Raw genomic sequence first — 25,902 nt, 5'->3', positions numbered from 1 at the left:
TTATAATTGTAATAGTGGTTACCATCAACCATATTATTGTAGTACACAATTTTTCCCCAATGCTTGACACCTCAGATTAATAAAGTTAAATGGTTGTAGATGGCCTCTAATTTCCCAGCCCATTGCTGGCTTTACTTTGCATGCATCAGTGTATTCTATCTAAATCTTCCTGCTTCTCATTCTGCTGCCTGCAGGAGACAGAAGCTGTGAGCAGCAGGCAAGAGCACGTTCCCTGGTAACTTGTACCTTCCCAGACTGGATTCTTAATCTTGTTGGGAGGATTTTCCCTGGCAGATATGCAATTACTGCTCTTTCACATGGCCTCTCCTCTCACACAGGGCAGGAGCCCTCACTTTTGGTAGCTATTTCCTATTAACCAGTGTTTCTGACCAGTAACATCCTCCTTGTCACCCAGCACATGATGAAACCCAACACATTATCAATTTCCTGCACATTGAATACAAACCCCCAGCCAAGGATCTTAAAGCTAAACACATCAAAGGTCACATTCACTCATATTTGTCCAGGTTTAGTTCATGATATCTTTTTGCACCATCCTAAATGGTCACTCTGTTTCACACTTCTCTGCACTGAAATGACAACTTGGCTTCTGAGACATTTGAGGGTATCAGAGTAGTGAGCTTTCACAAGGTGCTGCTAGATATATGAGCTATGCCCTTGATTTTTTGTCTGTCTAGAAGACCACTTATGTTATACATAATGGCTGAAGGAACAATTTAAGTGCTACTTTGCATTCTCAGTCAGGTTAATGACGATCAAGGAACATCCTTCTTATTGCTGTGGAAATCAGAAACAAGCACACCGTTTTTTCTCATTTGAACATAAATACAGACCATTTTATGAGGCCTTTAATTTGCTGTCATTATCCCAGACTGAAAATCAGAACATGAAAGGACAGAGATAAGGTGAGGGAAATCAAAGGAAGGACAAAAACACAGATAGGTATGGAAAGGACTCTCCATTTTCTCAAGCTATACAGGTATCTACAGTACACACGGAATTATGAATGTTTGTGTGATACTGAGACTTTTAGGCTTTTAAAGTTCTTATTTTTTAAATTTTTTTTGGAATGCACAGTCAAAAAAATTACACTACCCCCAAGCCCTACTAGTGGCTGCTCCTATGACCCTACAGCAATACCATTTTTTCCCCAGAACAGCCTCATTACAGCCATTAATTAGTCCTGAGAGTGAAGAAAGCAAAGACATTTTCCCATCAGGCTCCTACTGCAAATTGTGCATGCAAATAACTGAGGCAAGAAGAGCTCGGCATCAGTGTGAGTTGAAGCTAAGATCTACCTCCAGAATTTAAATCCATGATGTTTGAGTCAAGAAATTATATCCAATATGAGAATATCTTTTGGCTACAAAGATTGCTTCCCAGATAAGAGCAGAATAGTTTGAGTCTTTTTTCCAAAATATTTTAATGGGCAGTATTGGCAGAGGTTAAATTAGCATTACTAATACCACGTGTATTTATAAACACTAGTGTTGATTTCAATTTCACACTCCTCACACATCATTCCTTTTTTGAAGGATTTTTTGTTTTGTTTTTCCATTAGATGGGGAAAAAAAAAAGTCTCCATTTGTCTCTAGGACAAAGCAGTATGGGGAGCCTTCTCTGTCACTAAATGATGTTATTTAACTAGAGTTTATCACTCTTAGCTACCAGGACACCAAAGGACAACTTAAGGGGGGAAAAAATGAAATACCAAAACCAAGGGAGGAGTGATGGATTATTCTGAATGTTTTGTATCCCAGATAGACCCACTGAACCTGCCAGCTTTTCCAGGGCAAATCTGAAGTCTGTGAGGATGGATGGTAACAGGTTTTCACAACACAGGGTGCAGGGAAAAGAAATATCACAAGCAGGAAAAAAACCAACTCTCTTCAATGACAAATGACCCAATTTGTTCCTCCCCAGTAACTGTGGCAACTTGGTACAGCTTTGCAAATCTCTGTCATTGCTGCTGTGAATTGGTTGCTTTAAATGGATCCTCACTTTTGTTAAAGCCAGGCATGGCAAATTGCCGCTAAGTAGTTTGGGTCAGGTACACCAATTTTCAGGCTGGAGTTGCAATTATTTTTTCCAGTTTCCGCTTACTCTCACATAGCCTTTGCTCAGCTTAAAGAGAGTCAGCATATAGAATAATTTGCATTGCAAGGAATGTGATACAGCAATTAGAGAGGATGGACATTGCAGATCAGGTTCCTTTCAGCTTGATTCTCTTCTGATACTTTTACTGTGCTTCTCCAGATCACACCCTCAGCTCCTGCATTTTGTACAATCTGGGCAGCCTTTCAATTGTCTGACATTTCAGTAAGCCATGTTTTCTCCAGATACTAAAACTGAATATAATTTCACTCTATTCAGTATTAATAAACTGTAAACAACATCATTGCCTATTCTTGGCAAAGTGCCTGAATTAAATAGCTTCCTTAATGTATCTTCTATCTATGTTAGAGCTATTTAAAAGCAATATGCCAAGTGCACTAATGATAAAAAGACCATTTTTCATTCATCTGTTTGCTTTTAAGCTCCACATATTCCCTGTGAATATTTTCCTTAGCATAATCAGCTGCCAATAGGAGCCTTTGTACTTAAAATACATAAATTGCTATCTAGCTTTACAAAGAAACTACTATTTTCCTGAGCAAGATTGTCAATTCTCCTTAGACAGTAAAAGGCACATTTCTCCCCACTCTAATGAAAAATACCCAGCTGGATAACTGATGTGACAGAAGTCTTCTTTGAACTACTTGTACAGGTCTGATCACTTTTTGAAAATATCAGTTATAATTCATATAGCTGCCCAGGAGAATTTTTAAGTGAACAGATGTCAGCTAGAAAACTTGGAAGACATTAATATGAAACCTTTGTATTAATGTTGACTATAAAATCAGATCATATTCTGTAAGCATCCATAATTAACAGTTAAGCTCATTTATTACAGGTCTGTAAGGAGCTGAATAGTCAAATCCTTAATCTTTTATCTTGTGATTATTTTAACATGAACTCTGAACCAGAGCGATTCAATTCTGAAGCACAGAGAAGCCCCTTTTCCCACTTAGCTAACAGAATTATGTCAGGAGTGAGTTTTCTGGTGGATATTTAACAGATATTTTGAACATAGCTGCCAAGTCTGCATATTTCTGTATGAGGGAGAAAGAACAATGAAAATGAAGATGCAATAACTAGAAAATATTCTGTCTAAAGAGTAAAAGATGCCCCCTGCCCAATTTTAAAAGGTGATACAAACTAAAAACAATGAACACCACCCACACATCAATCAAAAGCCCAACAACACAAATGCTGAAGAACAAAAAATATAATTTCAGCCCTTTTGCACCAGGAGAGAGAAAACCTTTCTGAAAACCTGGAAACTCTTCAGCGCTTAAGAGCCCAGACCTTGGGTTTCAGCTGGCAGCTTGGGAGGACCTGAGGCTGACTGTGCAGCACGTGGCACACACTGGAGCCAGCCAGGGCTCTTCCTACTGTGCAGTCACGTTGTCAAGTAATGAAATGCTGATTTGCATCTTTACCCAGTAAAATTTCACATAAATATAGGTGCTGGAAACATAACATTATTTATGGATAACAGCTGTCGTATTCCCCAGCTGTTTGCTTGTTGTCTGCTGTAACATATGTTAATTTAAACTTTCACCAAATGTCATGGATTGTTTGCAGTCCTCCAGCTGCAGCTTGGCAATTTTTTCCTTTAGGTTTCTGTTGGCTCTGGATGTGATTACACAGACAGCCCATAACAACATAAACAAGCCTTGTGTGGCTGCTGAGCTCTTCGTTAACTTGGCTAAGTGAATGTTTGCTGGAACAAGCAAAACAGGGAGAGAATGTACCTCACTTATTCTCATTTTTCAGAGGTATTTCTGAATGCTGTCAGTAGAGAAAACACAGGGGACAGTGGAGTCAAAGAAATCTTTAAGTAAAAAATGCATTACACAGAACAGATTATTATTTCCTCAGTGGTCCTAAATTAAACTAAGTATAATCTACACATTTAGATAAATTGTTTTCCAAACACAATGTTAAAAGTGAGGTCCCCAGGTCAAAAGCAACCACAGAAATTTAACTGACTTCACATAGCAGGACTGTGTGACCAACTTGACAATCAATAAAAGGAAAAAAATAGTACAAGCTGAATATCACAGTCTGTGGACAACTTCTAATGCATTGCACAGTAGGGAAAAAAGCCCACATGGCAATGAACAGTCTAAAGTAGAACACAAGAGGGGGAAGAAAACAGCAAGGAGGATTGGCAGGACTTGTCAGGAATGCTGGCTTTCTTTCTCATGGGAAGCTTTCCATCAGAATAAATACCATGTGCATGCTGGAAGCAAAGGCTGGTGTGGAGGGGAGGCTCTCATTTCCTGTACCAGAGCTTTTCCATCCCCTATGCACCGTGCTGCCTCTTCCACAGTGGGACAGTGGCATTTCTCTAAAATGTGCAGACACTAAAACACCTCCTGCTCTCTGTGCTCAGAATTGATATTTAAATTACACTAAAGGTCAGCCTTGGCAGGCACAACAACTTATATCTGCTTTTCTGTATCAATGTACAGAAATGGGACTTACACAAATGTACAAATGATAATATGATGCCAGTGAACACAATACAAATATTGATCAATTTAAATATAAGAGTTAGCAGGAAAGGAGAAAACAATATGTGGTGGCAAACTGACAAAGAGGCTGGCAGCTAATAAAATGGATGGTGAGATGGGAAATAATTCTTTTTCTTATTATTTATCTTTCCTTAATTCTACCTGGTATTACCTCTCAGCTTTTCATCCCATCTTAAACTTACTGCAGAACAAAATGTTGAATATACAGATTATGTTTTAGACTGTTATGATGCCAAACCTTTGTAGAAGTAAAAGATTGTAGAGAAAAGGAAATTCTATATTAATTATACTAGAATCAAGGTGTTTCATGTTGCAAAATGGGCTGAAGATTAGAGAGTTGCCTGGTGCTGTGGTACAACTTGCCACAGCCTAGCATTGCTTATTTTGACCAATACTTATAGAAAAAAAGATTGTTAATATTGGTGTAAAAGGCTTCCATCTCAATTTGGGTAAATCAATGCACTTCTATGTGCCAGAGGACTCCAGATTTTTCCTGCAGAGGTGGCTTTGTGTCACTGACAGAGTTACAGGAGCAGTCTGTGGGAATCCCTGTGAAAAGTGGGATCTGCCTGCAAGTGGGATCTATTCCCTGCACCCAGGGAACAAACATTCCCCACTCTGTCACTCCAGCCAGGGACATTTCTTCACTCACTAAAGTGGTATGGGACATTCCTTCAACTCACTAAAGTGGTATGGGACATTTTAACTTTTCTGCAGTAAGGGTGCTTGTCCCAAATCATTCAATGTTGAAGAGAGGGAGGGTCATATCCCCCATCTCTCTTGCAGACCTCTCCTACAAGGAGTTTTACAAGCTACTGAACTGCTCCAAGGTAAAACTCAACTTCAGCACCATATGCAGAGGCTGGAGCACTTAATCCTTCTTTTCAGCAGCACTCCTCTGCCAAAAATTGCTAAATTAGAAAAGGCTTCAAGCTTGTTAATATCCTGCCAACTGACACAAAAATTAAATTTCATCCAGTTGAATAAGCCTCATTTAGTCGAGGGCCATTTACAATTTTTTTGGAAAAGCTTGATTGCACCATCACAGTTAAATACAACAATTTATCTCTGATAGAGTCACCATATTCTTAATATTGACTTAATCCCTGAGCACAAAGCTTAAACGAATGGATATTGCTGAGCACTGATTCCACAAAATGGTGCAAGAAACTCATTAGAAAATACATTTTTTAAAAAAATCTGTGTTTTAAATGCATCAATCCTGAAGACCAAGTCTGCTGAAATGCCATCTTAACCTTCCTCCAGAAGCTTTAGACCTCAGATTATCTGGGGTGGTTTTGTTTCTGCTTCCAAGTTGAAGCTTGTGTTCATAATTCCCTGATTAATGTTTATAAGGAAAGTACTACAAGTAGAACAAAGAATGTAACTGAAAATGAGGTGCAGGATGTGACTTAGCTCCAAGATGACTTCTCTCTGGAGATACAGTTAATTTAGCCAGAATCTGAGCACCTTATTTGCTCTCAGATAATCATCCCTTGAGAGGTAAAGACTTCTTTCCAGACTATGCAGGTCCCATGTTATAGCACCCTTTACCAAATACAGTGGGAAATGTGATATTTTGTTGATAACAATCTGGAATGGATAGAGAGGAAGGTCAAGAAAAAGAGTTTGCTTCCCCTAGCACCCACAACAGAACTCTGTGCTACCCTTGCTGAGCAACCTAAACCTTGACAGTGCTCCTGTTTCAGGTTCAGACACATTTCATTGAAGTAATACATAAAGATCTAATGAAATTCTTAAATATTCAGCTACTTTATCACAGGAACATTTTCATGCTTGTACACAAATTATTCCAATAAAATATTTGTTTTCCAAAAGTGTTAAAAGCACTTAAGTAACTGCAGTGCCTTTAAAGCTTTGGAATACATTATGGACTTCAGAAAAATTCCATTTCTACAGACTTACACTAAAAATCATAATTTGACATAATAATCAGGCAATGACACATTACTACACCTTTGATGTTCTTTATCAGAGAATCAAAAATCAATTGAAGAAAACCAGACAAAAAAAGAAATCATTGACAGTGTTGAAAAGGAAGTGTGTGAGTGGGAAGAGATGAATATCTGAAGGAGTTTGTTATTTGCATTATAATAAAATACAAATTTTCATGAAAGCAGCAAGTGAATTTGCATGGAGGGAATGTCAAGAACACCTGAAATCCTTTCACTGAAAACCTTTGCGGTATCTCACAAATTCTTCTGGTTAGAGATGTCAGGAATATTTCTTACAGGGTAATGAAAACAAAGGAGAGAGACAGGAGCTGCTGCCATGTGAGGATCTTGCCCTACATCTGCCAAACCTTTAGTGACTTGCCTGTCTTGTCTTGCAGGTTATGAACAAGACAAAACTTTGGTCTGTGGAAACCAAACCACACATCTGTAACAAGCAGTTAGCTCTGGTGGGCAGCATCTCTGTCAGGAGTGCTGCATCTCTCTCCTGGCATGTGCCAGCAGTGACAGGGACCTCTCTGTGACACCTGCAAGAACCTTCCAGTTCAGCCAGGCCAGCTGCTCCAGCCATGTGGCCCTGGCACAGCCAAACCCCTCAGCCCGTTGGAGCTGGCTATTTAAATTCTCATTCTGGATGTGCCTCTTGCCAGTGCCCAGTGCTATGGAAGAGCTTCACTGGGTTCTCTGGCTGAGGGTGTGCTCAGAGTGCACAGCACAGTGGCCTCAGCAAGGGGTGTCACAGCCAGGTGTGGGACACTGCAGGCAGCCCCTCCCCTCTGCGCTGGCAGCCTCTGACAAACAGACAGAACACCAACACCACCAGCACCAGCAACTGTGCATGGCCAAACACTGATCCAGCTCAGACCCCACAAACAATGGCACAAGAGGGAATAAGACAGTGCTTACCAAATACAAGAAAACAAGCAAAACAGGGTGTTTTGTGCAGCAATCGGGTATCTCAGATGAGCATGTACTAATGGAACCTGAAAATGAATTTGCTCCAGAAGAATACCTTGAATTAATAATAAAAATATGTGCTCTACAACCAGCACTAAGCAACCAAGAAGAATTCGGTATTGAATATCTAAGCTGTTCTTCCTGCAGAAGGTCTAAGTATAACATTGAAATAGTCTAAGTTGCAACATATTTGTCACCTTTCTTCACAGGAACACCTCTACAGGTGAGAAATATTGTCTTCTCCAAAAATCCCTTTGTCACTGGCCATAAACAAGCAAAGCTTCCAGGCTAATACCTCAGCCCATTTTTCTAGAAAGCTTCTGTTGACTACATCATTCAACAAAGCTGACAGCTCCTGAAAGTAGTTCAGATTTAACTTTTTCCTTCCTAAACAATTTAATATCAAATATTTTACTGTTTGTGAATCTCATCTAGGTGCCATTAACAGACAAACAAGTACTTACTCCCAAGTTATCCTGATTTAAAAAAAAAAAAAACCCTAATTTCACAAAATAATGGCCACATACATCAAAAACACAAAAATGCTCTGAATATCAAGGAGAAGCAGCATGTTTTTCACTCTCCTCTTGCCTTTCCCTAGAGGGAAATTTCATGCAAGAAAGTTGAGCAGAGCTGGTGCTCTTCCCACCCTCAGCTCATCCCCTGTGGCCAGCTGCTCACTTGTCCCACAGCCACTCCACAGCACCAGCCATTCTCAGGCTACCAAGGATTTCAGCAGGTCCCTGCCCTGACCCAGTTGTCATCAACAGATTGTTGCCTAAGTCTTGTCCAGAAGTTTCACTTCTTGTGAGCTCTGTAAAGTTGCCTGGTGTTGTGTTTGAAGCTGCCTGAATAATTAATTAACTCCTTGAGTGCACAGTGAGGTGCATCTTGTAAAAACATATGGGCTGACAGGATCCTGTTCTTCCTGTCTCTGTAGGTGGCTTCTTATTTTGGCTGAAAGTCAATCCAATATTAAACTATACCCCAAGATTAGATTTTTTTTCCATGGTAAATAAGTTGAGTTAAATCAAATGGCTGCTCCTTTATAGCTCTTGGGATGTTCCAGTTAGTTTCTTCCTGCAGAACAGCAGCAATCTACATTAGCTCAGTAGCCAAAGGGGGGGATGACAACTGCATTTGGCACCTGAAGGGAAGTGGCCCTTCAGGGCAGTGTGAAATGATACAAGGGAGCAGCAGGGTAAAGCAGGCAGAGTTGGTTCTTATTTCTGTATCCACATCCATGAGAATAAAGATGGAAATCACGATGCACAGATGGGCCAGAAAAGACTGGATGGCTGAGATCTGAGGAAGAGGTAAATGGATAGCATCCCAGAAGGACAGAACAAGTGTAAAAGCTGGTCCAGGCTCCAGAAGTAACAGCTTTTTACTGAAAGAGAAAGGTTCCCCAAATAATTGAGCAAATATCCAAACAATACAACAAAGTCCATCCCTAAATGCCTCATATGAGTGCTTTTGAGCTTTTCCAGAGTAAATCATCTCTTATTCCCAGTAGCACTCTGAGCAGAAAATACAAAGGGTTAAACACTGAAGCCATGATTCCTATTCCTGTATAATTCCGCTAAACACTGAGTTTGGTTATTCCTAAAAGTTGTCCCTACTTTAGTAACACATCATGACTATTTATTTCAGCATTCTTTTGTGTTTTCCCTTCTAACACTGTATGTAAAACAGAGGGTTTGAGGATGAATTATTTAACTGGCTGAAGAAAATGTGCTTTAAAATCATCTTCTTGGGGACACTGAATGCATTTATTACCCTGGAAAAATTCAAATCCAGCATCTGTTGTCCTGTGTGTTTCACTGGCTAATGATGACAACCTGGGGGATTTGTTTGCAGCAGGACTTTCTGGATTTATTTTTGCTTGTTTGTTTTCTTTTGTTTCTTTCACTTAAGGACAATAGGAAATTGAAAAACATTATTAACATTTTAATGAAAATACTTATGGGTTTTTGACAATTTACTGATTAATTCAGGTGGTTTCCAAATAAATCTCCTTTACTTTCATTTCTCCAAGTTGCCTATAATCTGATTTTGTAATTTGACTTCTTTGGGACAAGAGTCCTGAAGCATCTTTTCTTTTCTTGTCTAGGAAAAACTACAGTGAATTCTAAATCCACAGAAGAAATAGGTGGGAACTGTAGTTCACAGGAAGTGTTTGAAAGCAGGGAGTCTGTTTGTGTGCACATGGGTATTTGGGACAAGTTTGTATTTATTGTGAGAAATGGTCTCTTATACAGTGGTTTAGGAGTAGATTTTTGATTTGTCACTGAAACCACTGTTTATGTAAAGAATCCCACACTAATTCCAAGAGAAATTTATTAAATATGCCCTAAAAAATTGAGCCAAACATCTGCAGAGCTAAAGGGACTTGAGCAAATCAGAGCCAATGAATCCCAACTCTTTAAGACACACCAGGGCCTTCATGGTTAACCTCTGTTCCACCTGCTGTAATGATTTTGGAGAAGATGAGAAGATTCTGAAATCAAACCAGTAAAAAAAGAAAAAAAAAGATATACACAGAGGGAAAAAGTTTTAAAAAGTTCTGTAGGTTACAGTTGCCAGGGAAACCACTTTGCAACAGCCATATGGTCAGAAAATCTATTTTCTTTGTTCTCTAGGGAGAAAAAAAGGAAGTATTTTGGTGCAGAAGGGAAGAAAAATCCTACAAAAGCTACAGAGAAAACTATTTGCACAGATACACTTAATCACTAATGAGAAAAGATAAATGATTTGCCAAACTAAGCTACAGAGTTCCAGCACTAACTAGAATATTAATATAGGAGATGCAAGTTCCTTTCAGCTTTGTGCTCACACTTTGAAACGAGCAGCTTCCCTTGCTATCAAAGCTCTTTCCTATGGGTGTGAACTCTGCAGACTGAAAGATGATCCCAGCACTGGCTTTAATTCTCTTTGTCACCATTTTCCTGTTGCCCCATGCTTTCAGCACAGGCCCTGCTGCTCTAGCAGGGACCATGGCCCATAGATGTGCCTTTTTCAAGCACTTGCCTTTCAACCTTCCACATTAGCAGGTTTAAGCAGAAAAGTTGAGGGAAGGGCTGGAGGGAGCCTGTGGCAGCATGTTGCTTTTCCAGCCCAGCCTGCACCCCTGCCAGCACTGAGGAGCACAGCAGTGCCATGGGCAGAGCTCCCTGCTGACCAGGGGGAGACAAGGGGCTCTCTGGCACCTGCCTCCAGGCCTGGCCCCAGAGAGGAAACCGCATCTCAGCTTGAAAACGGCACCAAAAACAGCTGTCCCCATGCAGTGGCGGAGAGGAGTCCCAGATTCCCTCACAGATCTGCAGAAAAAGATGATGAACCCATTTTTTGCTCAGAAATAATGTTATTGACTGGATCTCTTTCAGCTCATGAAAGCTTTCTTCCTGGTATAATTATTTTCAATGCTATTCCTGCTAAGATATTTGGAAAAGGTGCTTAGTTCCTTAATAATAGTTTTGGAGGTGTAAGTCTTGGAAAAGAAATAACCTGCAAAACAGCAAATATGCAAATCTGGTTTTCCTCTGACCCCAACTGTTCAGTCCCACTTTTCAGAAACAGGTTTGTCCTTCTCTTCAAACTGCTTCACTCTTACAGCAATACCAACAGAAATGCTAATGATAACGAACTTTAACAGTTTCTGCTCATTATGAATAATGGATATTTACATGCTCTTAACAGTGCTACCTAGTTATTCTCCAAAACCAGGCTTGGATCCATGCACAGTCACAACTTATGTTTTAAATCACAGGCTACACTGACTTGGCTGGTGTTACAGACCTGCCAAAGAAAGTCTAAGGTGAAAACAAATGCAGACTACACCTCAGATTTATCTCTGATTCTCTGTTTGCCCCTGTGTCAGGCAGCAATAAATGAAATCCCAACTTCCTTGTAAAGTTGGTGACTCTGGGATTTACTGTATCAGCAATGCAATGACATTCTCTCCTTCCCAAGCATGATTTTCGTGGGATACTGAGACACTCAGAGAAAGTGATAAAAGGTATGTGGGTACCAGGACATCAGGGATTTGTCCTGTCAAAGCTGCAAATATTTACAGGAATAAAACAATTGATGCCAAAGCTGGCAATGAGGATGAAAGCGTGTTCCCTTTCCTCTTAGACTCACACTGATATTCCATCTGAACCCTGCACCAGGCAGGCTGCAAAGCTGAGTGAATTAATCATGTCATGAAGGTCCCAAGGTACCCTGCTGTTTCTTATGAGACTGTGATAGGCCTGAGGAAGGATGCTCAGAGCAGCAAACTTGGATTCAAAATAGACATCTACACTCTGTGAGCAGGGAAATGTTTGTCTGCATTTTCAGAAAGCGGTGCCTGAAAATCAGGCGTCTTCAGAAGCAAAGGAATCTGTAGCTGAACTGTGGATTTTCTATCATCATCTTTTTGAGCTAGAGTTACTATTTTTTTAAGCCATCTTCTGTTTTGCTGGAAAGCCTCCATCTCAGGCTCTCACTCGTGGCCTTCACCCAGGAGCTGAGCAGCTCAGAGCCATCCTTGGCACTTGGCAGTTGCTGTCACCTCCTGCACCCTGAGCCAGCACTGAGGGGCAGAGGACAGAGGAGTTTCCCAAAATGCCACCAACATTTGACCCTTTCTCCTCAAGGATCTCCATGATTGGGCAGACTACTCCCAATAACGACGCTACAAATATTTTTTTCTGGATTTTAAGCTTTCATCTGTGAAATTGAGAAAGCCTCTAAAGCTTATGGTTAAGATGACCATCTGAAAGAACACCCTGGATCAAAATATTCCAAAATATTAAGTCAACCAAATGGCAAAGGGAGAGCAAGGACCAGCCAACAGTGGCAGAAGTGTTTTGGAAACATTAGTAGAAAAACCACCTCAAATGTCCCTGTTATTCATCACACCAGTCACTTCAGGTTCAGAAGAAACCTTTTCTACCTACTCAGCCCAGCCATTTGCTGAGGCTTTCCATTCTGAAACTGAGGACATCATCCTCCCAAGAGCACAGCTAAAGGCTGGTAGCTTCAAGAGGCTTTGCTGCCAAAGGAGACCATGGATTAACAAATCCCAGCAAAGATTCAGGTACTGGATTGCTTCTTGTGTACTCATGGATTAACAAATCCCAGCAAAGATTCAGGTACTGGATTGCTTCTTGTGTACTCAGACCTTTCCCCAGGCCTACTGCCAGCTTACCCAGCCTGCAAAAGGAGCCACTTGGCAGCAGTTTTGTCCCTCTTAACATTTCTTCTGGCAGATTTAGCAACTGATCTTCTCCCTACCTGGTGCTTTTGCATTAAAGTCCCAGTTGAGGCTTCCAACTGAGAGCAGTTTGCATAAGTTCCTGAATTCCTGCTCTGCCATCTTTGCATCTCTCTCTTTTGACGAACATGCAGATTGCTCCTAGCGATACCTGAACCTAAAATGAACCGAAAAATGTATTACAGCTTTAAAGCTTGCCAGGCAGTGGAGGAGAAATTCACACCAATCCCAGCTCTCAGAACAGCTGTTGTGACAAGGTGATATTGCTAAGGAGTCTCAAAATAGAAGCCAAGGCAACTTCTCTCCCTGTAAGGGTTCTGCTGTGTTTTGCAGTCTCCAGCTGGAATCTAATTGCAATTTAAACCCAGAGCTCAAACCCCACAATATTTCCCACTTTTAAAAGTTCTTTCAAGGAAACAGAGAAAAATAAAATAGAAAATCATAATCTAGATTTTCTTTGAATCAACATGGAGTCTCCAGAGATACAGCAATTCAATTACCTATTCAGCTGAATTTAGTGAAACAATTTTTGGTAAATAGCAAGGTGCCAGGGAAAAATAATACTTTATTTCATATACTTCCCATTATGCTCTGTGGGGTTTTTTTCAAGTCAACAGCAGATGCTAGGTATAGCTGAAAATCTAACACACATTTTCACAGATATGTGTTATTTGAAACCATTTCATATTTGAACTTCAGGAATTCTTCCACATCTCTCAGTGAATTATCTCAAATGACATTCTGATAATAAAGATGATTGACACAATTGTATTTATACTTGCTGCCTGCCTACATTCCACTCTCAGGGCTTGAAGGGTGCTGCTAAAAGTATTGTGAGCACAGATTGGTCCATTCAAACACAATATCCATGTCTTGCATGAATGTGTTTTCCTATTTATTTTAAACCAGGCTTTGTTATTCACATCCATCTGTACTAGCAAGGTAACATCTTGGCATTTCCTTGTGGCTCTGCTGGATGCTTGTTGAGGAAGGACTGCATGTTTCTGCTTCCTAATTATGTGCTGGGGGTAATCTACTCATGCGAGACAAAAAGCAGTTCCTTTTCCTGCCCCAATTTGCCATATCAAACACAAAGTGTGAGCTACTGATGGTGGCACAAGTCTCAGGGTTTGGGAGTCCTTTCTGGACCAGATCACTCTTCCTGTGCCCATATTTAAATTTTCTTCCTAATGAGTTGAAATGATGTGCCTTATCCCATAAAAACATATCTGTGCAGTCTCATATTTTTTCCCCCACCACCTCTGTCAGTATTTCTTATGATTCCTTAACTATTCACCTTGATCAATACCCAGGAAGAGGACCATGAAATAATCATAAAATCATAACCAGTTACCACAAAATCTGTTACCTTTCCACCCTTCCCAAACCATGGAGGTGTATGACCCTAGAACATGTCTTCCTAATAAAGAAGTCCTGTCTCCTCCAAAAAGGAGATCTTTTGGGAATTTAGCCTCTTGGCTGTTAGAAGAACCTGCTAAAACCAGGTTCATTTTAAAGTCCAGACACTGTTTTTAACAGCTCTTAAATATTTACATGTTCAAGAAAACAACATCACACATAGGACATTGCTCAGAATTTACCTGAATGTTTTATTTTCTCAGTTTTGTCTCCTACACACTCCTTACTAAAAATACTGCTCAAAGACGTAATGAAAACTAAGATTTAGCCAGAGTATATTTCACTTTGAGGTAAATTTAGGCATTTTCTTCTTTCATAAATAAGAAAATTCGTTGCAACATCCACCTTTGGTGAATTTCATCTCTGCTCTGATCTCTTATAACCTGTGCTCTTCTGCTAGGATTATATTGAGATATGCATTTTATTTGGTAATGGATACTATTAAGCGTAAGGGAAGATGTCAATTTAAAATCTCACCTTGCGTTCCTTTCTACATAGTGCAAGTCTGCCAATATAATCAAATTTAGCACTTCTGATGCTTTTCTGCATGCCAGTTCAGAAGTTCCTGGGCCAATGCCTCTGCCACCATCCACACCAAACACCGTCTATTGTCTTTTCCTCTACAGGCAGAAATATCGGGTGCTCTTCATCTAAAACCACAGATTTCACTATCATTCAGATTTTGAAGACAGGTGTTAAAATCTCCATTGAAAAAGAACAGAAGTGACTGAAGTCTACAGGTTATTTTTGCTTCAGTGAAGCAACTTGATTGACAATTTGCTACAATTAATCCAGCTCATTCCAGCAACATTAAATGTCTCAAAACAAGTTTCTGAAAGGAGGATTATTTTTAGCTGAGTGAGCCTAATTACCTGTTCTAAATAAATTGAGTATTTAAAGAGATCTCAGCTCCCTCCTTCACATAGCTACTTTGACGGGAAAAGTAAAACTCATACAAATCTTTACCTACAAAAGAGACATTTCAGGCTGCAATTATTATTTTTACACCATTATTAGTAACAAAACAGGAGTCGTGATCCCTTCTGTATTTTCATTATGGCAATGTTACTTCTCAAAGCTTCACCTGTAGCTCTCTTGCTGCACAAGTAACAAATACCCCTAAGCAGTTTTAAGCACTGCTAATAGTTTTTAGTACAAGGCCTGTGCTGACATCTGGGATTCAGTAGAGGACTAACCTCCTTTTGCATTGTAGCTCTCCCTTTGATCATGATACATCTCTACAGACATAGACCACAACCTTTTTGCTCTCTTCGTGTTCTAATGAGGGCTAAACTCATTTGTATTATTACCTTAATACCACATGATGTCAATGGTAATAGTTTAATCAGGCTGTACCTTTTCTTGACTAGCCACACATTCTTTCCCATTCAAATGAACCCTGGGAGTTAATTGAATTATCAGTTTTTAGACAGAGATCATTATTAGAATTCTATTTTTATTTCTCCTATAGACTCACTCCTAAAACTGCCTTCCAAAAAGTGTCACTGTCTGTAGAAACAATGTTTTCAGATTAACAAAAAAGGTGAAGATTGGGGGAATTTCTCCCAGCCCAAGGAGATCCTGCTGAAAGCACAGAACTGGGATGAGTTATGCAAACACTGCACTGTTTCCTTCACCACACCCATTTGGGCAGGATTGTTGACTTGTTATATGGATGAAATGAGGAAGCCAACACAAGTGGTGAGGCACTGCCTTGACCCTGAATTTATATCTGATCCTCAGGCTCAGATAGGGCCATCACAGGTTTAGCTCCTGTGTACACAGCTCTGAAAAAAGCCCCACACAGTAACAGACAGCTCCTGAGCCTCTACTACTAGTCTCTGCATTGGAATGCATAAAATCAAAATATTCAGTGCAAACAGAGCACTCAGAAGTAGCACAAGGGTCACACAGCACCTGGACAGAATTCAGCTCAACTCCCCACGTCCATTTGACTGGGTAAGCTTTCACAGGCTTTTCTTTTAATCTAATTTACCCCAGTTTTGCTTCAGCCTGTACTTCCAGATGTGTCAGCCCACCCTGCTTCAGGCTTAGATTTACTTCTAGCAAATTTAGAGAATGAAGAAGTGGAAATCCTGAAACATGCTGAAGCTTTACATAATGGGTGCAAAAAGGGTTATTTCTCATCTGAACAATAATCACAGGAAAACATACAAAAGAGACCCACAAGGGGCCTCAAATCCACATGGTGCCTTCCTGTACCTCAAGGCTGTAGGGTTTTAATCCACACAAACTGCTGACAGGCATTTGTCCACTTTATTTTAAGACTCCTCAAAAAGCCTTGTGAACTCCTGGCTATTCAAATGACTCTGAGCACCTTTCAGATATACAGCTTTCCTCCAGTCTGTGTAACAAACATATTAATGCTCATCCATTACAGACTGGACATGGAGAACACTGTTACACACCTCTTTTTATCCAGCCTTTAAGTGCTTTGAGGATTATTGTACCTTATTCTTCCCATCTCCTTTTAGATGTTTTTACCTTACTGGAGGACCTCACAGCAGAGCAGTCAATACTCCTGTCAAAAACCAGCTATGCTATAGAAAATCCTGCTTATTCCACCTCCACTCAGCTCATGTAGCTCCAAATCCTGCAGTTCCTAAAGTGAAGCTAATCTGTACACAAGACTGTACACATTCAGAGCCATGAATTCACCATTCATAATCACTGCATTCTGTAATCAAAGATAATGTGCAGGGGACTTAAAAAGCTTTCAAAACCTGTGACCAAATAGATGCAAAACCAGCAACCCCCATTGCTTCCTCCTTCCCCCAGCATGCTACTCAAGTGCATATGAAAGGAAGGCTGGAGAACTGACAGGAGATGTTGTTTGCCTTAATTTGTGGAAGCAGCCCATTGCTTTGGTGACTAACACACACATTTAATTCATGCAACCCCTTCCAGGGTCTGAAATACAACACCTGCCTGCAGCTGAAGGCTGTTGCACAGGCAGTGTCAGACACAGTTTGCTGTAGCTGCACGTGGGGATAATGAGCTTGGTTCCCATCCCTTTGCAGTGCCCAGGACTATCATTTTTATGTGCTGAACTGTGGCACATGCCAAGTGAAAAGAGGGCTTGACATGGTGAAGCAGACCTTTTGAGATGCTTTCTATTTCTAGACACAAAGTGTGTCTCTAACATCTCTGACAACATCAGGGGGCTGCTTTAAAAACAGCGCAGAGATACTGAGACCTTTGGAGCTCATGGGAATGGATCCTAGTTCTGCACCCATCTGGGGGCCACAAAAGCCAAGCACCGGGTCAGATACAGGAGTTTTAACGTGTTCTCTCAGGATGCTGTAATTGACAGATCACAAACCCTTTTATTCTGATGGACACACATCCTTGTTCCTGGAATGCTCCCAGAAGCATCATCTGTGGCAAGACTGTATTATGATAATTGCAAACTTACATTAGACTGTGTGGAGTCTGTGTAGCAACGTTAAATTAAATTTCTCCTTGGCTTCAAGGCTTGCTATCTGTAATTAGTGGCTTCTGTTCTTTATTACACTGATCAGTAGTGCAGCACTATTCATCACCACAGTCTTAGTTAATTATCCTTGCTAATGATTTTCACTGTGAAAATAATCTACAGGTCCCATTTGCAAAGATTGTTTTGTGTTAAAATGATTGGCTGGTAAGGCACCATCGTGTGCTGACAAGCTGGAGGTAGGAAGTTACTTAGCCTGGGAGATTGTGGCTTAGTTGAAGCAGTCAAGAGAGGAGGAAAGCATTATGATTTCAATTTGGCACCAAGGTTGTTGCTGTTATCTGCCAGATGTGCAAGAGGGTGGGACTGAGATGTGACAGAGCGCTGAGGGGAGCAAAACAGGAAAAATAAAAAGACTTTAGCCATCCCCACAGTTTTAAGCAAGCACTGCTGGTGGCTACTGCCGTGGTCCTACAAGAGCCAAAACACACCTGTATGGCTAAAGCTGTACTTGACAGAATGGTCAGCATCTGCTCTGAGGTTTAAAGCAGAGGTGTTCTCTCTCTGCTGAGGGATTTTTGCCATGGAGATGGGAGGTTTAGCCAAGGATGTGGTTTGGTAGAAGTTGGCTGTATCTCAGAAAACTGAGGTGTGGCAACATTTTCTCTGGCTAGAGGAACCTGGCACAGAGAATGGAGCCAGCAGAAGACAGCCATGCTGTACTCTTCATACAAATACAGATGATAGATGCCTTTGCCAAGGATCTTCTATCAGAATCAAACAAGTTTTGTTCAACAACTGCTTTTGATTACCGAAGCCTCTTAACAGCTATAAAAATCCAAAGACGAAATTTGTCACGCGACACAAAAACCGCACTGTGAAGTTAGACAACAGCAGCCTGGCACCTGCCCTCTGCAGTCAGTGCTTGTTCTGCACCTGGGGGCAGGAACAGCACACACAAACTCACAGTGCACTCTGCACATGCACTACCTCAACAGTCACACCAAGGCAGGAAGGAAAGAGGTGGAAGGACTTGCACAGAGCCAGTGCCATTTGTCTCTGCAAGGCATTATAGGACATATGAAATCCCCATGATTACAGGGGCTATCAGAAATAATACACATTTCACCAAGAAAACAGAACCTGCCAGGGGAGGGCAGAGAAAATGAAAAGAACAAAGCTCATTGACAGATGTTTTTCAGAAGGAAGATGCCTCTTGTGACTTTACTGAGAAAAGCCAGGACAGGTGAGGAAGGCCAAGGCACAGCTGGAGCTGGGCCTGACAAGGGATGCAAGGACCAACAGGAGCTTCTACAGGTATCTCAACCAGAAAAGGAAGACCAAAGAAAGAATTCCTCCCTGAGGAGCAAGACTGGGAAGCTGGTAGCAATGGGCAAGCAGAAGACTGCTCAGCTTTGTCTCCATAGGGAGCAGCACAGATCTTTTAGGGCATCACATACTCAACACTGGTGAGAATCCCACAAATGGTACAATTTGTATTTAGCAGAAACAACCAGAGAAGGAGCTCTCAGCTCTTTATAAGGGAAATGACATTTTCTTATGAAATGGAGTTTCACAGGCTGCAAATCATTAGTGCCCATTTTTAGAGCTTGAAGCTCTTGTGACAATTAACAGAAATCATTAGCAAACACCTTCAAATACATTGCCAGTGAGGTTTTCACTAGCACAGACCTGAGAAATTCCTGCAAGTACTTTACTGTTGAGCACATGACAGAAAATCCTCCTTTCTGTCTGTGAAGAGAAGCAGGGAATTTACAGTGTAGAAGTTTGGGTGACAACACCCCTGTGGTAACCCCTTTATGCAGTTTACTCCCAACTGCATTGTGCCTTTTTCAACCCCACAGGTGTTGAAGATTTTGTGTGTGTGTGTGTGCAACTGCTTATTGCAAATCTGCAAAAATTGCAGTTTGTAATATGCAGTAACTTTTTCATCCTAAACTTGTCCAGTGCCCAAATCCACTGCTTTCCTCAGGTGCTTGATTTTCCCCGTTGAAAAAGACTCCAAAATAAATATGCTTATATTTCTATGTGTTTTCTCCCTTCAACTGCTGGTAGCCAAATGAAGTGTGATATTGATTTCAATCTGCTTTGCACAAAACACACAAACAGACCTTTGCATTTCTAATGCTGGGAACAGCACCTTGTGAAAACTGCTTTCAGGAGAGGCTCAGGGTCTGCATCTCCCTGGTAAATGGTTTACTGGGTATTTCCAATGGTAGCAAGATGCCCAGTTTGCTTCTCCTTTCTGTGCCAGAGAGTAACACACAGTCACAGAGGGCTCAGGTGCTAGAGAACCCCCAAAGGCTCAAGGATTCTTTGGACAGCCCTCAAACACATACCCTTAGCCAGCACTAAATCATAGATATTACAAAATTTCTCCCTAAAGAGTCAGCTGGCATTTATTTCTCCCGCAGGTGCTCCTGGGAGCCCCTCTAGGACTTCTGGGAATTCAGTGAAATCCAGCTGGGCATGCACATGCCAGGATCACCCTAGGACATGCCCAGCTTTGCCTTCCTGTACTTTCGTACCAGAGCATCACCTTCCCTCCCAGCCTGCTCTGAGCTCAGAACTGAACCCCAAAGCACACAAAAAGCTTCCTACAAAGATTGTACCTTGGGCAATGCTTCTGAATGATGCACAAGTATGGACAACAAACCACAGGAATGCATATGGGAAGATCTGAGAGCAGCAAAGGTGGCTTGCACACAGGGAAGAGGAAGCAATGGGAGATAGCAATGGTAACTGCAACAGCAATGGGTTTCAAGCAGGATGTGAGTTATGAACATTTCTGAGATGTTGTGAATAAGGGTGAGAGAAGGTAACTTGCTTTCCCTCTGAAGAGAAGAGAGGGAAGAGATGAAGAAGAAAAACAAAATAAAACACCCAGTGGCTCTATGTCTTGGCAGGGCTAAGTTGGATACACTGCTTTGGGAGTCAAACACAACACTTCTTGCAATGCAGGACATAGGGGCTGAATAAACATTACTGAGAGACTACTGAATCATGATGCCGGAAGTGATATTCTGCAAGTGTTTCTGCTTGTACTGCTCCCTAATACCTGCATATGAGGCTTTTGAACTGCTTTCACCACTAAGATACAATATTAAACCCCATGAAAGAAAGAGGGCTCAACAATCCATTTAATGATGCTCAAGTTGTACTGTATCCAAGAGCAGTTCAGATACAACAGCTGCTCCTAAGTTCCTGATTTCACAACATGTGCATCTCTAAAGCTAAACAAAGTGCCACCTGAATCTTAGTATTGTTTCAAAGTTACGCTCTCCTCCCCCTTTTACCTTTTTCCTTATTTCTCAACCTGAAAAATTGCCTTCTAGATTATAGATTTCACACCAACTTTTTGCTTTCCTGAAGGCCTTCATTGTTAATGAGCCTTTTTATTTCCCATCTCTCAAGGAATGTCAAAGACTTTGGAGTGTAGTTAAGCCATAATAACTCCATGCAAAACCCAGCACAAACAGTTTCAGCTAGATATTAAGTCAGGCCCTGGACAGTTATATTTCTGGATTCCTTTGGATTATGAGAAAAATATGATTAGTTTTACTAGTGTGTTATTTACTTTGGTTTTCCATTAGCCAAAAATTTAACTACTCTCTAATACCATTCAGGACTAGCACATCTGCTGAAGGGTATACAAGTCACCAGGAGCAATAAAAGTGAAGGGAAAACAATGCTTGAAGTGTTATTTAGAACTTGGTTATTCATCAATAAATGGCAGACTTGGACAAACAGAGAAGCTTTGAGCATTTCAGAAGACGACTGGTGGCTTCCATTACAGGCAAGAGAGGTGCAAGGGATTCTCAGGAAGATAGCAAAGATCTATTGGGTGTAAAAGTTACCACCTTCCCTGCTCCCAGTAAATCATGGAAGGAGGCTGCCACTGACAGCACAGCAGATGAAAACCTAAGGAAGGTGACAAGGTGGAAAACCAGCGAGCGGCCAAGAAACAATTCATTTGCTGCAGGGGGTCTGGAGACCAGAGTGCCACACATCAAATCATCTTCCACCTGCCTGCAGGGAGGGGATAACCTTCCCCAGTCCACTCTCCTCATTATATCTTTAAGTGATAAATTTTGAGCTGCATATAGCATGAAAAACAAACTGCTTTCTGTTGTCCTCCTTTTAGTGTTTAAGAAGAACAGGGCCATTTAATTTATTTTACTCTGGTCATTGTGCTCAGCTTAGAAACTTTCTGCCTGGAGATAGCCAGGCAAGGTTTCACACTGGAGAGCTCCTCCAACCAACTCCTCCCCACCTAGGCCGGGTTGCATGAACATACCAGAGCATTCCAGAACCAGGGCACTTACTGAAATAAGACAACAAAGCCATTTTATTCTACTCTAAACATGCAGGAAACCTTGTCAAAAGGAGAAAAATATCTTTCCACGCTTCAGCTTTCACTCGTAACTTGGGACTAGAATCAGCTTTTTCTGTACATGAGAAAGCACACTCCAGCTGCAGAGATGTTTTTCTCCTCAGCTGCAGCAAATCTGCACACCCCTGCCTGAGCAAGTGAGGCAGTGCCAGCTCCCACCAGCTGGAGAGCTGTCCCAGACCTTCACACCCAGGGAAGAACATCACAGGCTGCACTTCAAATAGATCACACTCCTCAGTATTTGATGGGACTGGAGCAGTTATGCCTTTCTTTGAAGCAGAGCTAGTGATGGCAATTGTTTTCCAAATTCCTGTGGTACCATAAACAGCTTCATTTAGAGCTTGGTCCAAGGGAATGACCTGACTGCTGGGGAGGAAGGCTTTACTCAGAGCACAGGGGTGTCCATGGGAGAGGAAGGACACAGCTGAATGGCCAGCCTAGGACACATCAATATCAGGAATTTATTAATGCAGTGACAAAGGTTTTCAGAGTAGTTTTTAGGTTCTCAGGTCCCCTGTTCAACAGAAAGGTTGGGTTATTATTTGCATCCTACCACAGTGAAGGGGGGATAAAGGACTGTCAGGGCTTCTGTAAAGAGCTGAGCAGTTGAGAGCAAATGACTTTGGGCACAAAGGAACCTGGTGGCTGCTACACCAACAGATGCATCTGTGCCAGCCACCCACTGCCACACTGCTCTCAGATGACAGAAACAAAACAGATTAAAGCTGCTTTTGTTTTGACTGTCTTCCAGAACATTCATGCTTTCAAAGGTTTCAGGTAAACATTACTGGAAGGGCGATTCTTGTTATTGGAAAGAGGTTTAATGTGAAGAAAAAAAAATTAGGTTTTGTAGTGATAAGGCAATAGCTTATTTAACATTACAAATTTTTAAGATCCCATTAATTATTTTCCCTTCTAAATAAGTCTAATGTGAGATTCTTGAGAAAAAATAATCCTCATTATTGTTACACGGATAGGAGACATGGGCTCTGCTTTAGTAAATTGGGTTTTGTTAAATCTACTACTGTGTTTGTAACAAATCTGCTTGTTTTCATTTTCCAGGTTGCTTTCCTTCACTCTGATTTAATATCTAATAGCAGGTAATACAGCAGACAGAATACCAGAGTGTCACAATAAATTGTTATTTAATTGTATATAGATTGGTAATAGGGTTTCATATCCATCTTCTGTCAGGTGTACCAGCAACTTGAATTATAAACAGGGTTTTCAGCTCTTAAAAGGAAAAAAAACTCTCAACAAAACCCATAACAGATCCTCAAAACAAGGCAGTGGGAACCTCCACACTTATTACTGTGCTGGAGAAGAGGATTCCTCAGATTGTGCCCCCTTCTGCAGGTAGACTTTGTATCTGGATAGTAAAGAAAGGAATGCCAGCAGAGCCCAAGAGCCAACAGGAGCTGTTGGTTGAGCCAGCACTGACAAAGGAGCTCCAAAGTTCTTTTTCCTTAGGCAGAAGTGCCCCAGCCCAGGCAGAGGAATAGTTGTGCCCCTGGAAGAGGACAAATTAACCTAGCACAGCATTTAAAGTCTTTAGAGGCAGATCCCAGAATGAGGCTTATGTTAATATTTCTTCTAGCTGAAATGGAACATTCCCAGCTCTTCCAAAACACAGAGGCATCAGGACAGAAGGCAGTGGGCTAACATGGAAGACCCTGAAGCATGGCTTGTCTAATTAAGATGAGGAAGTTTTCCTTTCAGCAGGAGAAAGCAAGAGTGGAGGTGGCTGAAGAAAACACCAGTGAGAGCTCAGGTTTTGTCTCTGAAGTGAGAGCCAATACCACCTTCCCTGTTTGCAGCCAGAGGAGGTTTGGGCACTGCTGCCACCCAGCAATGGGCACTCTCCAGTCTCTGACAAGTTTCAAAATACTTCAGAAAAGAACAGCTTGCTCCATGGTGAAATATAAATGATTTTTTATCTAGATCTCCCAGTCATAAGAAGGTTGAGAACATTGCTAAGTGACCTGGGCTGGAAAGTAATGCATTTCCTTAACATTTTAACATAAACTACAATGTGTTATAACAAAGAAAAGTACTTCTGCATCACAAAAGAATTAAAATCTTTTAGAGTAGATCTCTAGACAAAAAAACTGCCATATTATTGGGCAGAATCTTTTAAACTTTCTTGGAAACCTTTCACATCATTAGACAGTATATCTGCAAGTCTGTGGTAGAGCCAAATTAAATTAAAACTACTGATAGAACTGAACTTTTTTTACAGAGCCTTTGAAAAAGAGAGAAATATTTTTCAAAGCTAACTTTGTAGGAATAATTTTATTTCTTGAAAAGCCATATTCCAAGATACACCTGAAATACTAAGTGACTGAATAGCAAAATATTTCCCTATGTAACATCTTCAAAATATGCCTTACTAATAACATGCTTCCCTTTAACACTTTACTGTGCTTTTCTGAAGTTACTGAGCATAACGACATTAAATTTAACCATGCCTTGCATGTCAAGATCTCTAGAACTAACACAAGTGTACACACACACTAGTAGATTGGTAAAAATTTATGCTTAATGTTAGAAAAAAGCCCTTTAAATTTCTATTGAATTAACATTAACTTACAAAATTTTAAGTTACAACCAGAAAAGCAAATTCTTTTTTCAATGCTTTCTGTGTTAGATAGTTGTACTTGCTTAAGTAAGACTAGATACTATAGAGGAGGGCAAGAAATGAATTCCTTTTGTATTAATAATGAAAGACATACCCTGTTTGCAAGAGATAGCTTCATGGCCTGGTCAGCAGGTTTTTCTGCTCTTCTCAAAACTGTGCACTTCCTCAATAGATAATATGACAGGCAATTCTTTCAGCTGAAATTGTCAGTCTAACACTGCCAGGAACATTAAAAGTCACCTTTCCTCAGGAAGTCACACAAAAACTCAGAAGATCAGCACCAATAAGAAAACATGGATGCATTTGGATGGCAAAGTATTTCACTGATTCCAAGATATAAATTTCAAGCAACAGTGATGCTCTTATATCAACATCTAAGAAATAGCATATAATGATCTGTGCTTTCAGAGATGAAAGAAAAACAAATGTAAGAGGTACTAAATAAAAGGAGGATGACACAGGGAACTTGTTAAGTGTTGCTTAGCAAAGATGCATTTGTGCTATTTGTATAGATGACACACACATTATCTATTTAGATAGAAGAATCACATTTATGTTTACCCAGAAAAACCCAAAGGCTTTAACTGATGCACTGCTGGCTGGGTCACTGCACACTGGGCCCCCTTGAACTGCTGGGTCAGTACAAGGCCAGTACTGACACACGTTTTAAAAAAAGGAAAAACCACCAAGCAACTTTACTAGTTTTCTAGTAAATAAAGAAAACATTAATTTTTTATTTTCCCTTCTTTTATTATTGTTAGAAGAACATAGTGGGCATGTTTGAAAGGGTGCTTTGTTTCCTGCTGCCTCTTCTTTAGCCAATACTTACTATTTTTTCCACAGCTTACAATTCTGCAAACACTGGTACCAAAAATAATCCAAGTTGTTCTGTACCTCCAGCTTTTATTTCCTACACTAAACTTTTAAGAAGCCTCCAGGTAAAATGGGAGTTAAATCTCTAAGTATTTTGAGGATCTGGACATCTTTCCAGAGCTGCTTAGAACCAGTAATTGAAATACATCTGTCAAATTGAAACACAAACAGAAATTCTACCTAACTGAATACAAGACAATGAGATTTTATTGGTAGGGCATGCTAAATGAGTGTTATGTAAGAAGGAACA

This window comes from Molothrus aeneus, chromosome 7 (genome assembly GCF_037042795.1).
Source record: "Molothrus aeneus isolate 106 chromosome 7, BPBGC_Maene_1.0, whole genome shotgun sequence".
NCBI classification, from domain to species: Eukaryota; Metazoa; Chordata; class Aves; order Passeriformes; family Icteridae; genus Molothrus; species Molothrus aeneus.
The sequence above is the reverse complement of the archived record's forward strand: the minus strand, read 5'-3'. Positions refer to the sequence as shown.